This window comes from Rhyacophila brunnea, unplaced genomic scaffold, assembly GCF_057557595.1.
Source record: "Rhyacophila brunnea isolate RB1 unplaced genomic scaffold, BYU_Rbru_1.0 scaffold_8, whole genome shotgun sequence".
Classification (NCBI taxonomy): Eukaryota; Metazoa; Arthropoda; class Insecta; order Trichoptera; family Rhyacophilidae; genus Rhyacophila; species Rhyacophila brunnea.
The window spans coordinates 29239688-29255162 of record NW_028233350.1 but is presented as its reverse complement, the minus strand read 5'-3'; the positions used below and the strand labels follow the sequence as shown (position 1 = coordinate 29255162).

At 34.4% G+C, this 15475-nt stretch overlaps 1 protein-coding gene and 1 pseudogene across 2 annotated transcripts in view; one reads left to right on the top strand and one right to left on the bottom strand.

The window, feature by feature from the left end:
* Positions 1–15475, top strand: part of CCT2 (chaperonin containing TCP1 subunit 2) — a 44191-nt gene that overhangs the window by 5893 nt on the left and 22823 nt on the right. The window lies entirely within an intron of this gene.
* LOC147064111 (cytochrome P450 4g1-like pseudogene) lies at positions 1072–2837 on the bottom strand (annotated as a pseudogene). The gene is made up of 3 exons (XR_015072012.1): positions 2597–2837; positions 2173–2403; positions 1072–1259 (listed from the first exon to the last, which is right to left on the bottom strand). The product of XR_015072012.1 is annotated as a cytochrome P450 4g1-like pseudogene (transcript).

The window sequence follows — 15475 nt, the reverse complement described above, 5'->3', positions numbered from 1 at the left end:
GTTTTGTTACTTGATAAATTTATCTCAGTTGTACATGGATCTGCATAATATAAAATTACAAAATGCTTCTATATAGTGGCCAACTTGTTAGCGCACTCTATGCAGGTGGGCATAGTTTTTTTTTTTCGACCATGTCCGATCCTGATAAGATCATATGGGCCTTCACAGAGTAGAGGTTTGTATTAACAGATTTTGTTTTTATGAGAAATGGATGTCAGCCACTTGCTCAACCTATTAGATTAGGATTCGAACCTGGGACCCACGGCGTTGTAGGCCGACGCTTAAGCCCCGCGGCCATCATGGGCATAGAGTGCACAGAAGTCTGTATGAGAGAGCGGGGGTTTTTTATAGCCGTGATGACGTGTGAGCCACTATATAGAAGTCAACCTATAATCATATGAAAGTTTTTCATTTCCCACATGGAAAATGAATTCTCATATAAAATACATGGCACGCCCTGCCACACCGTATCATTTTAAGTCTAGGTTTGTTTAAAGTCGGAAGATATCAAGTATTTAGGTAGATAACAGTTTATAAATGCTAATTATATTAACTTAGTTTTATTATTACTAATATAGACCAAATCAATATAAAGATGTCCTTATTAGTAGCTAAAATCAAACACATTAAATTTTTATTGATTTGAAGCTACACATATATAATATGCAAGATATCGGCTTACCATGGAAGGGTTTGGTTATATTCATGGGGAAACTTTAAAAAACAATATCTCAATAATTAGTACTTAGAAAATAATTATCAAACTGGTATGTGATTATATATAGTTTTTTTATTTTCATATACATACATGATATAAGAGAAAGAAAATATTTGAATAACTAATTTTGGTTCGATTTATATTTCAAGTCACAATCAACGGTTGATCTTTAGTGCTCAGTCGTAGTGGTTTGGCTGGTGCGGGACGGCAGCGTCTTGCGCAACTCAAATGTATAACCGTGTGTGAAATGTTCGTAGACAGAGTCTTTTTTGGGGCATAATACACACGGTTGCACGTTTGAGTTTCGCAAGACGCCGCGCCCGCCAAATCACTATGGCTTAACACTTATAGTTTTACTTTGATTTCCCATTTTTAATGAGGTGTGGTCGGTTTTTAATTTTCACCATGTAACCGTTGGTGGATCTCACGGAGACGTCTGTCTCTATCTGGATATTGTCCATGGTCCAATCGGAATGAAGGGTGTATCTTCTGATAATGTGACTTATGATGCTTTTCATTGCCATGAGAGCATACAATTGACCTGAAAAAAATGGGTATTAAAGGTATTAGAATATTGGATTATGTATTGCATTTGTAATGTGGTGCTGGGCAACTTTCTTTGGAAGGATGGAGGTTTCCATTCTGGAAGAAATAAAAGTTGGCTCTTCAATATGTGTTCATAATGAGGGAAAACATTGAGGATAGGTGGAGAAAAAGAGGTTGCAAACATGACAGACTTAACATGGTCTCACAGAGGGAGGGAAGGAGAGCTTTCCTTAAAAATCTTGCAATTGTTACCAAGAGCGACCAATGCTTTGAAATTATAATATTATTTTCAAGAACTTGTCGGCATGGCAACTACTGTGCGAAAACATTTTCTTGGCTACGCTTCTAGCCGCCGTTGTATACTAAATGGGAGGAGCTTGTTAGTTTATAATGGAAGTGCGGTTAAAAATGGGCGGAGCATGTTAGTTCACAGATTTAACACGTAGCCAAGAAGATGTTTTCTCACTATATGTATAGGTGTTTATGAAATACATATGAATAAAAGCGTGCCTTCGTAAACGATCTTCCTCCTAGCATCTGGGTCTGCTCACACAAATTTCTTTTTTACAAATACCTACACAGAAATCAGATGAATATTGTAAAAAAATTTACTTTTGCATTGCAATGAGGGTACATGTTCCAAATTTGTGTTAATATCTTTACAACATTTTTCTGCTGACATGTCTGCAGGTGTTTGCTTGTATATTTCCATATACAAATACAATGTATATTGTATGTACCTACTTGGTCAATTTCTATGTACATTGTTCATTCACATTTTTGACCTATTCTCTGTTAATGTGTCGATTTAAATATTAAGATTTTTATAAGATTTGTATAAAGTCAATGTCTTCAAAGTGAGGTTTTATGTGTGCACCTGACTTTTTCGGTGCTGGTGTTTTTCTTACCAATGCATCCGCGGAGTCCGCCACTGAATGGGATAAAAGCATATGGATGTCTTTTGGCTTTCTCTTCCGGGGTGAAGCGCATAGGGTCAAACTTGTCGGGTTCCGGCCAGTACTTGGGATCGCGGTGGGTGTAGTATCCGTATATCATGATGTTGGTGTCTTTCGGAATCGTCACCTCGCCTTTGAAAAACAATATTTTAATATTTATTATTTGTTCATGCCCAATGTCTTCTGCATACATAGTATGGTTACTAAATTGTAAAGCAATCGTAATAGAACTTTTAATGGGTCATTTCTTTTATTAGGAATTACCTCATAGTTTTGGCGGATTAACAGTTTCCATTTCTAATGTATGTACAAACTCAGTCAGTTGTTTTATTGGGAAAGCAATGGTGGTGTCGGTACCTACATCCCTATTACTTACCCAATTTAAAGTCCCCGATGACTTTCCTCGTCATGACAGGTGCGATGGGATACATTCTCAGCACTTCCAAAATTACCATGTGGAGGTAAGTCATGTCATTGAGGTGGTTGGCCTGCAAAGCGATCTCCGGGTCTGCGTTTTTGCCGTATATGCCTTCTTGCTCTTCATACACCTTCTGTTGGATGTCCGGATGCATGGCCAACATCAAAACCACGAAACTGGTGATGGTCATTGTCGTGTCCTCGGACTGATTGTAAAAAGTAAAATTATTTTTAGTTGTATGAATTATAAAGGTTTCTTTGCAACCGATCGGCTTCACGCATACTTTGTTACAAAGCATATCGCAATGTGTCAGTTGATTGCCAGTAATACATCGGTTAACTTGTTCCATAATCCCAATCTCACATAAATTGGCTAAGCTGGAAGAATGGGTTTGTAAAATTGTCTTACCAATCTATTTATTTTATTATGGAATATAAACTCAAATCGATTTTTAGTAGTCGATGGACAGAAGGGTAAAACAACGATATCTTACCGCTGTGAATAGTGTTGCCAACTCTTCTTTTATTTCAAGATCGGAGAATAATTTTTCGCCATTACTGTCCAGATATGTCAGCAAGAATTCCAATGAAGTTTGGTTGTCATTTTCATCTGGAAATTCAAACAATATATATTGATGTGTCCATATAGGGATTGCAGTATCGGTATTTCAAAACTGGTATTCAATTATTTATCGATACCGAAATAGCGGTATTTTCGGTATTAGAATACACGTTAAATGTTTTTCGAAAATTAATTTAATGTTATTTTTTCATTACTAAGTACTACTATATTGTATATTCAGTTTAGTGTATAAGAGTAATGCTGCCAAAACGCAAATATATTGACCGAAACTAACAAAATTTAAATAATATACTTATAGAATTGTCGCGATGAATTAATTTCGAAAAAGAAAACGTTCATGGCAAATATTTTTAATCAGACGCAGATTCATGAAATCAAATAAATACAAGTAATATAATATTTTGAACAACTCAATTCACATGATTATGCTGGAATCGATTTATGCATAATAATTATATGGTAGGTAGGTATACTATCACGATAACCATTTACTTTCATTTGTTTATATTGTAATGATTATTTATTCAATAACGTTTATTCGGCATTCGGATTATCCGGCCATAATGTAGTATTAATCGAAAAATAAAAGAAATAATATGAAAGTAAATGTAATAGCGAGTTCAAAATATATGGACCACTAGGGATATCTAGCGGCAAAATGTGAAAAATTGTCATTTATTTGACAGTTAAGTGCCCATAGACATCAAAAACTGACCATAGAGAAAAAATATTTTTCTGTTTTAATATAAGGAATACTTGTTTCAAATAGACGCGCATGTTCAAACACCGTTATTTGAATGGAGCATAATGGAACACGGCGGCACCCGTATATACAAATCCGCAGATAAGTGGGTGAACACTCGACAAGTTTTATTACGGCAATAAACGGTTTCGGCGTAAGGTGAGACCGTCATAAACCATTCGGTTCGGCTTATTTCCATGGATACCTTGTAAGTTACAGTGGGGTGACTGCTTAGGGTATAAATGTTACCCCGTGAGTTAGTCAATAAAATAAAAATATGAGAACGTATTCTCAATCAAAAAAATGTATAGATAATATCGTAACTGTTCTGGCAGAAGAACTAATTCGAAAAAATTACATATTGAGTTAGTTATACCAAAATGTTCCTTATTTCTAACTTTACCATCTGGAAACCTTCTTAATAAATAAACAATCTTTATTTTAAAGTCATCCTTTTTACGATTACTTAATAAACTCACATGATAGACCATTTCAAACATTTTAACAACTTCAAAGTCAAATTACTCAAAACTAGTATTCTCCAGTTAGTGTGTTCTGCCAGAACAGAGATGATATGCATTATAGCATTTATTCATCATGTTATCAAAATAGTACAGGGTAAACAACAAATAACTAGGAACATTTTTATACGAGACCAAAATTACAATACAAAATAACCAATAAAACTTAGAATCAAATAATGTAAACTTTTTTGATATCAGTGTGCTGATACACAACCGTATTTATATCATGGTTAATTATTTCAGGGTCGGGTAAAATTTTAATAATATCGTCTTTACAAATAATGGAAACATCATTTTCTACAGCAATAAATACATTCCTTCGACCTTTACTTCTATATCCCATAACTTTGACTAAATCGATTCTATTTAAAATTTCTTTGACGACGATATATTATATCGATACAAATTGTCACGTTTTGATATAAAATTTGCAAGAATGTAATCCCTTATTTTTAGTGTAGATGTAAATTTATTGAAATTGTAAATTATCAAAAAAATGTCTCAAATTGCAAGCTTCGTATTTTTCCGCTAGGTGCCTCTGGTAGGTTTAAGACATCGCCTTAAACCAAACATTGGCTGATCGATTCTTCATGGTCAGTTTCCAGATAAAAATTAAAAATATATTTCGTCGATATATTGCACTACTTACTACACGGGTAGTGTAGTGTACGTTAAGGCTATACCTCAGTTGAGGCATGGTCTAAAAAGGTCGTGCCTAGGCGATGCGCGGATTGTGCAAATGACGCGTGCCGAACGAATTATAATTTGTCATATAAATCCAACATGCGTCCATTTAATGTTCTGTTTATTGTTCTATTAGACAATAATAATATATTCATTGACATGTTTTCTTTTTCAAGTAAATGGGTAACGTTTTTTAGTCATCTTTACACGATTTAAGAATTAATACCCCCGTCGCCATCACGAAACAAATTGACATGTTCACAGCTCGACGTTCGCTCTGCGATGGCCGGCGAGTCCAGAATTTCGTCGCACCTATAGTTGAAAATTATTTGCCGTTTCATTGAAGTACCGTCTTAAGCAATGCCTAGTAAACTCCTCGTTCCACACCTTGCCACGACGCCACCTGTGGGGTTTCTCACTCAGGAAGCGTACATAAAATAAGCATAATGAGAAAAACTAGATTTAGTCAGACTATTCCTACCGTCAATGTCTGCTTTCGTTTTCTTGAGTACCAGATCACTCTTTTTCTTGGCAATGACTCCGTCCAGGAAGAAGTTGAACATGGACATGCCGTCCTGTTGGATTTTGTAGCCCTCGGTGAGCCCATAAATAAAGAATGGATGCAGCCACACTTTGTAGATTCGGTCTGCGATTGTCTTGTATACCCTGAAAATGTATTATAGTCCACATGTCATTCTGTACAATAAAATATTTTATAACGTAACTTTACGTGACGTGACTATTAATTAAGTCAGTTGTCTTTACCTGTGAATGTCTCTTTTTAAATTAACACATTCTGGACTGTTAGGGTGAATTTTCACGTCCATGATTATATCTGAAATATAATTAAACACATTCAATATTGCTTATGAGTGATATTAGAATAATATTGAGCTTCACATTCGCGCAAGAGTCAAATACAAAACTGTCGCTGTTTGAGGGAGTCATGGGGTTTTTTCGTACTTTGAAATACAACATACAATATTGTTAAATATTTTATAAAAACTAATTTATAATGTTTGTGTTCCTATCTATGTGATGAAATGACAGATTAGTAGTAAATATTGAAATGCGCAGTAGACAACTGTGTTATATTATTTAAAAATGAGAGATATAAATTTGGTTGATGGAATTATTTCAAAGTGGTGGTTTATAGTATTTTTTTTGGAGTTGTAGTCGCAAGTTTTCGGTAGCTATCGGCTAATTCTGACTCTTTAAAAAATGTCGGTAGGTAATCTATTGTGGTATTTATTAATGTATCTATTCGATGGATAGTCGACAGAAAAGATTTATCTAGAATGAAAAGACGAAAGATGGATAGGCAACCAAATCATGGTAAGAATGAAAGCATGAAAAATGATATGGGCCACTAATATTATGACAGATTTTTTTTAAAGTATGCATTTTTTATTTCAACAATTTACATTAATTGTATTGTGATAGTGAATTACAACAAATTAATTGCACGAATAGTGGAGAAAATGTGTTAACATTATTTAATTATTATACGTTGTACGCTGCATGTGGCTCTGGATTTTTGTTAAAGTTTGCTATTTTTTATTATTTTAGGAGTGCAAAGGTTGCGATGAAAATACATATAAATTGTTATTGTCCAAGAATAGTAGAGAAAATATTATGTTAACGTAATTTAATTATAATGTTTACTTGGACGCTGCGTGTAACTGGATTTTTTTTAAAGTTTGCTAATTTTTTATTAATTTAGGAGTGTAAAGGTTGCGATGAAAATACACGTAAATTGTTATTGTCCAAAGTAAAGTTGGTTGCAAAAAATGTTCATTTTACCGCAAACCATGTTCATGCATCCATCTTCGATGTTGTGGACGATGTTAAATGGCGCGCCCCCTGCGTGGGGGGCTATCGCCTCCGCGCACACCCTCGAATGCCAGTCGAACTTCTCCATTTGGTTGCTGAGTGTGCGAGACCTCAGCGGCAGGGCCATCACTTTGCGGTGGATCTTGTGCCGTTGTCCTACGTGTAATATAATATTGATGATTAATTTTGGTGCGTCCGCAGTGAAGAAGTGGGCCGAACACTTACATCTTATTCGAGATTCGTGATTCGAATTACACCGCTGAATCAAATGGACACGTGTGCTTTTTTTAAACTCTAAAGTCTAAACTAAACCATGGACTCTTGGTGGGTCGAGTCATTGGGTAAATGACTAACATCTATATATTGTAAAGAATCCCCTTATTATGATAACCGCTACTCTGTAGAGGTTCATATTATATCAACCTACTGAGTCTCGGCACGAAAATTATAAACATTATATTTTTATAATTTTCCAAAACGGTGTCGTGGATAGGATTGGTTATACGGTTATACGTTTGAGTTGCGTACGCTGCTCAACGAACGCGTCCACCCTTTCCGATTTCACGGTATTACACGATGTAAGCGTTTCACACGAGACATCCGTTTCAACCCACCGGTGTGTCGAGCGGCTGCATTTACACATAACTGAATGGACGCGTTCAGATGAGGACACATGAGTGTCGCGTTCATTTATATGTAAATGCGGAATCTCAACACACCGGTTGCTGGACACAGGTGTCCCGTGTGAAACGCCTACATCGTGTAATACTGTAAGGTAGGCACAGCTGGAAGAACTGTTCAGACGCGTTATATTTGCGTAGAACCCCAAAGCCAGGAAGATCCTCCAGCGGATTCACAGTTATGTATTATTATGCCTATACTATTATGTTATACCAATATTAAAAGGAAGTGACGGCTTTCTTTCCTATATGAATATGTCGGTATTCTAATTATGCAGGTCTGTTTATAAAAAAAATCTTAAGTTGTTTCCTTTCGATACAAGATTTGTCTTACCTGTGTCATCAATCATGGATTCACGATAATGTATAATATGTACCTACTTAATGAATAATTTTCAATTGAATCATAACCATTCTAAATATAATTTTAATTGACTTGTTTAATTATTGCTTGCTTAAATGAAAGGATAATGAATGAGTAGTGAATACACTCGTATTATTTTATTACATTTTATTTCGGATTGCAAATTGCAATAAATAAATTACAATATTAATTAATGTGTACGTGAGATTAACCATTAATAATTGATGTCTGAACGATTCGTTGATTAATTACGTCGTGATATCGTGAGATAAAATGCCACAGTTAAGGACCTATTGCGTTTTCAAGAGTCTTGAGCCTTCGATGCCCACTCACCCATAGCCTTATTATACGTGATACAATCGTTCCATTTCTAACAGTAATTGCACAGGGGTCAAGCCATGCAAACCAAACCCACGTGAAAACTATTACTCACAATCGAATTCTGTTTCTACTTGTCATGCCAGTTAATTATTTACGGAGTTGTATCTTAATTACATCGTAATGATGATGTATTTTATAGTAAATTAAGTTAATTACTAGAAGTAATCGCTGCAGTTGATTAATTATTATACCTAAAGCAATAAAATAAATGTTGCATTTTTAATTTGTGTGAAACTCGCGTTAAACAGTTTAATGAATAATAATTGCAGTAATAAAGTTAGAAGTTTTTCCTTGTTATGTAGACTCAAACTTGATAGAATCATTTGATGCATTATTTATGTTTTATAATAATCTATGTATCGTGTAAGAACATATTATTGTAATATAATTATGGTAATGTTACCGACATTTTGATGTATTAATTTCCACAATTTCCCACCGCCGTTGCCAATTTATGGTTTTATTGCCAGGTAGCACTTAAAAACGAATAAAATGGAATTCACTATCGAGCATACCTAACAATGACCTCCCGTACTTGTGATCGTGGCCTCTTTTCTGGTATGAACTCCTCACATACTATTTTTTTTAAGATACATAATCTTCGCAATCCAGCACACTAGCACATCTAAACATTGTATCTTTATCTGGTGCCTACTCCGTATATTGGGTTCATCTATTCAATCTCAAATATTATGATGCGACCGATGAAATTCGCTTATCTTTATAGTACTTTCAACATAATATAATATATTATGTACTATTTTAATATTTATATACGTCGGTATCTTACCGTTTGATTGAATAAGTCCGAATCCAATGCATTCTGCGATTATGTTGTAGACGTCGCCCTTGTTCGCTGCCATGGGACTCTCCAAAGCCGCCTTCGAATAAAATAAAACTATTACATGATATACATATTATAAACAAATATATATATATGCATAATAATATTTTCTATCTTTCGGATCATATTTTATTTTAGTCAAAGATGTTTATCGTAAAAACAAGTGTCCTAAACATTGCATTTTTGTGTTTTATTCGTGTATCCTCTTAAACTGATGCTTAATAAAAATATTACCTTTAATTATTTATCTTACAATTATTGCTATTTAACAAAAAGGTCTTAAGACATAATATGTTAACAAAATTGTACGTAATTCTTGTTAATTTATGTGGATTGGTAATTTAAGTTTTATAATATCTTTAAAGTTCGTGTCTTCAGTGTGAAATAAATCATAATAGTATAACATTAATGCGAATTAATCCCATTTTAGGATGAATAAATAAATGATAGATATTACCTACTACTCCATGAAAAGCGTTATTATCCCAAAAACATTTTTTAAATATGTAGCTTAGTCTGGAAATTGAATTGTTTTCGATGGTTATGTAAGTACCTGCATTATTCTTAAACGCATAGATATTTTTTCGGTGTAAATTAGAATTCTGCCATTCTCGGAAGTATTACGGGGCGTCTTACGTGGGTGAAGTCGGCGAAGCGTTGAAAGGCGCGCGCAACTCAAACGTATAACCGTGTGTAAAAATGTTAGTAGAAAAAGTCTTTTTTTGGTTATACGTTTGAGTTAAGTTTGAGCCGAACGCGCTTACCTAATGCGCCGGCCACACGGCAGCGACTTGCCTGTGCATAAAAACGGAACACTCTCGCGTAAAGTAAAACTGCGCAAACTTCATTACGTCAGAAGTCGCCGTCGTGAAAACATTGTTTTTCGGAATCGCAGCAATGTCGTCAAGTGACAATTTGTTTTTGTCACAAGTGTTTTTCTATTGTTTATTGGTTAAAAAAAGAGAAATAAATCCTACAGATGCAAGTGGACCAAACAATGGCGATTGAGAAGAAACATACACTCGCATATAAATTTACCAACGATTTACGAGACAATCCAGCTGACTGGCGGAATTATTTAAGAATGGTGATACCCAAATTACGAAGTAACATACATCTGCTAAGAAACTTGTCTCCGTACCACCACCGTAGACCATGTTTATAAATAAATCAGTATTTTTTGTTTAAATATAATATATACTTACTAGTGGCGAAGGCTGGAGGTAGGCAGTTAAGATCTGCCATAAATGGTGCACACTAAACTTTGTCAGTCATACGTATTTGTTTTCATTGACATAAGACTACAATTTATTTACAGATGGTGTTGGTTAGTTTTTTAAATTCAATTAAACCATGCGAAAACCAAACCATAATAGATAATAGTCAAAAAATACTAGTCTATAAAATATCTAAAATTATGCAATTAAATCATACATAAATATGAATATTTTATAGATAGGATAATATTTTTAATCTATTATAGTTTGGTTAGGCAGAGCTAAATGAACTTATAAAAATGAACAGTAGGTATTATAAGTGGACGTTGTTTTATAAATTCCTAAAATAAGGTCTACTAACACCTCATCCAGATGGCGCGTGTCCTCGTCCATATAGCGTGTTCCATTAATTGGCAGTGAACAAACTAGGTGATGTAATTCATTTTTGAATCGACATAAGAAACAAACGCGAGTGCAAGAAAAAAACCCGACAACTCCATTGTGATAATCGGGTTTCTATGAGATTTTATATTTCGCGATAACTTGCAATATGTCTTCTCAGCACTTCGTAGACGTAATTTATTTTGGAGTAGCCATAAAAACTCGCGCTCGGGCGCAAGGCGGTCGTAATTCATTTTGGGATCGTCGAAAGTCTCGTATTCTCTTGCGCTTGTCGTGCGACAGACGTCACGCCGTGAGTGCGTGTGGACGGCTCAATGAAGTCACATATACATGGAGAACGCGCGAGTCAAATCGCGCCATCTGGACGAGGCCTTAGCTCATTCGGTGTACTTCCATGTAAGTACCTAGTTTATAATTTTTGTATTTACTCTTCTAATACTGCTACTATTTCTTTGTTTCCCCCCCATATCATGCTGCGAACGTCTTGAATATGAAATTTGTTAGGTTCACTACAATATGTAAATACATAATTTTGAATTAAATGGGCTCACCTGAATGTCGTCAGGTTTATCAATGCACACGTGGAGTTGTGGTCCCAACCAATACCGCACAGGCGAATCGTACTGTGAATGGACTCGATAGAATTCACTGAGAAGCTCTGTAAGTAAGAATATGTAAAAATCGTTTATAAGTATGTGCAAATAATTTATAACGGGGCTTTAAATACGTGTTAGGGATTATACGATATCGTTTTTTCTTTAACCCATCGGTTGGCGATCATTTTTGTGAACTTTAATTGGTTTGTCATACTAACAATGGTTCACAAACACAAAAAGTCAGTTTCTACCTCAATATTCATATAAAATACTTGCGGCCCTAACATCAAAACTATATGCTTATGTGGTCTATAACTATATACGTCTGAATAGGATGCCAACACCTGCTTGAAACTATTGTCTAACAACGTAAATCATTATTTATCTTACCTGTTGGGAATAGTATGATAATTTCAAAATTTTATTGTAAATATTTTTTTGTTAAAGAGATGATTAGATAAGTATCTACTGATTTGACATAATATATAGGTAATATGTTCTACAGCAGCATGCAATCTCGGAATACAATACACCCTATGTAGATATTTACTTAATGATTGTTTATATTATGTTATTATTTTGAAATTTTTAGATTTTAGAATCATATTATAATATTCCATGGCCAATAGTTTTTAATAATATGAATTGTACGATGCAACATTTTCATTTAAATTTAGGCATCATTTGCTAGTTGTGCCCTTCATTTTAGAACAGCTGTACTGAAACTTTTATCTCGTACCTATATCGATATGCATAAAGAATATAATAGGTACATATCTAATATATAAATACGGCAATCATAGACAATTTTATTGACGTCTTGTCAAGTTCTGACATAATGGCCAAGCATTAAGCCATAACTAAACTACGTTCAATTATTTATTTTATGAACACATCTTTTTAGATTTAGAACAATGAATCTGTCGTGTCGCGTTTACTAGCCACGCGTGTAGTATGAATATAAATACAATTATTTTCATTAAAAAGTTTCCATTCAAAATTATCTACCACATAAGGTCGAATTATTAGTAATCCTGTATTCACTTGAGGCGTTATAATATATTTATCTTTAAACTGTGTTTTTCCCGAATACCAAAATACTGGACATTCGGTAGACAGGTGCTTATAACATCATCGACAAGACATTCTATAGAAATCCTGTGGTCGCCACGTGTTTCAAATATAGGGCCCCCTTGAAACTTCTTTTTTAAATCCTTAATTTCTGAATTTATCAAAAAAATTTACATCCTATTTCGTATTTACATCGTCTTACGCTTACATTATATCGTCTCTGCTCTGGCAGAACACACTAACTGGAGAATACTAGTTTTGAGTAATTTGACTTTGAAGTTGTTAAAATGTTTGAAATGGTCTATCATGTGAGTATATTAAGTAATCATAAAAAGGATTAAAATAAAGACTGTTTATTTATTAAGAAGGTTTCCAGACGGTAAAGTTTGAAATAAGGAACATTTTGGTATAACTAACTCAATATGTCATTTTTTCGAATTAGTGTCTTCTGCCAGAACAGTGACGATATTACATAGGTATATTTAGGCAAGCGCGAATGAAATGGGCAAAGGGACGGTGACGTATTTACAATGTGGTCATATTTGTTTTACTTTACATATAAAATATTTCTTAATAATAGTTATCCAACCTGTCGATTTAACCAAATATTTATTTACTGACTACTGATAATAGATACGTCCGTGTCCGGAAACTAGTACGTATGCAGTATCAGTAGAAATGTATCGGAAATAATGGCAATATATGAAAGACTGTCCAACCTCTTTGGGTAGTATAGTGCTTACATAAAATTCATGTCTAAATAAAACATGGTTCTTGTCGGTTTACACTTTACAGGAAGCCAGGATAAAACAAATTTTGAAAATCGCCGAATACTAGATTATTTGTTAGGTTAGGTTTTCATTCTTGAATTCATGAATTTTGCCAAAATCAGCTATGAAAATTGAATTAATGTTCATATGGAATCTAATAAAATTGGTTTCCGATAAGAAAGCTCACGGCGAACTGTGCCACGGTGAAATATTTTACGTACAATTTACATGTACCTAACCAGATAAGTCAATATTTGTGATTTTTATGGTTTAAAAACCAAAACTCCTTTATAATAAATATACGAATATAATATGCGTGCAGCAAGATATAATACGGGCCAGCCTATGAATTATGCATATTCACAATAATGGCACTTACCCTTTTGTGGCACAGCAAACATCAGCATATTCCCAATTATTGGCCAGGCTTTTGGCCCGGGAAGCTGCCTGGCAAGCGCCAGCATGTCCTTGTATTTTGTCCAGAGTTTCCGCGAAATCAACAGGATTAACACAACACACAACAGTACCACTATCATTTTGAATTTAATTGTCTTACTATATTTATTAGGTATTATAGAGCAACGTAGAACCTAGATTATTACTTTGCAGTGCACCGGGTGTTGGCCAGAATTGCGATAGCTCTGAAGTAGATCACATCGATAGCCCCTGTAATTAATTTTCTAAATTATTTCAGTAGGTATATTATAATATTGTCTCATGCTTCATTACACAAAAGTAATATGTAAGTAGATTTGAGATATTTCGGACGTCAATTTATTTTTCAAAATGGTTTTATTGAATAAGTGTTATTCACTTGTAGTCGACGAAAAGTTTTGGATGAATGAACCTATCATACAAATAATAAAAAACACAGTCTGGGAATAAATTCCCCGTTTTGGATTTTGGTATCGTGTTGAATTTTTAACTACCGAACTAAATCACTTGGCGATGAGCTAACTGATGTATTGTCACTTGACGAAGTATATTTTTTTGTAATGTTGCGTGTACTTTTTGTTAAACAGTTATTTTCCTGTGAACAATTAATAAATAAATAATTTGTTATTGTTTTATACTTATCTACTAACCAGCTGATACTTCGCCGTGTTTGCTCGCGAATTTTTCCGAGATTTACTGATGGACGTTACCACGACAGTGCGAATAACTATTGATTGACTGCGAAGTTAGCTTATGTTACTTGCTCAAATTACTTTTATTATTGTAGCATGTCTTCGTGTTGAATGCCTTGGTAAACTACCTGAGATAATTGTTTATTATCCCATTGAGATTAGCTGCAGGTAATTATTCTTTACATTGTTGGAAATGGTTCGCACACCAGGGGCAGTGTCTGCAATCTTTTTACCCCGATGTCTGCAATGCATGTTTAAAAGAGCAGACCGGCCATATAAGGTATTACAGGCAGCTGAATTGATGACGTTGTGAAGGGGTTAACTGGTTAACGTCAAAATAGTTCTTATACATAACTAAGTACATTAGGTACTTTGTTTTATTGGTCATGTTTAGCTCGGCACCCAAAAACATGTTTTTTTAGGTACACATATAGGTACCAATAATCAATGACATTTATATGGACGAATCATGTGGAAAATAAAATGACACTCACTTTGTGTCGGGTCTGCCGGATGGCGAAATTCATATTTTAATATCGGTATCCTTCGCTCAAATGAACATTCCGCTTGCAAGCGGTCTGGCGACACCGCTGGGTCTGCCCATACAAAATATCGATGCAATTCAATGACAGAACAATTTGACAGAAATGGCCGAACATTTTTACGCAGGCAGCGATGATTTCTCCGTTCCTATAAGGGCTCAACGCACAAATGGTGATTTATAAATTTGGTCCGTATTGTAATGACAGTAAGGTATATATTCCTTCAATTTTTCAAATATGGTCGTACTGTTTGCACCGTACTTCAGCTAATTGATTTGCATGAACGGACTGGTAATATTATTTTCAATTTATTATACGTAATTAAAAATATTTTTTGACATCGTTTGTTTAATTTAAAATACTTTTTGTCGCGAAATCGATAAATGTATTGTGAAGTATATATTTTTATAATTGAATCGCTACAAATTAAAAAGTGAAATAATGAAGAAGGGAGAATAGTAGTATTATGTCAATGGAT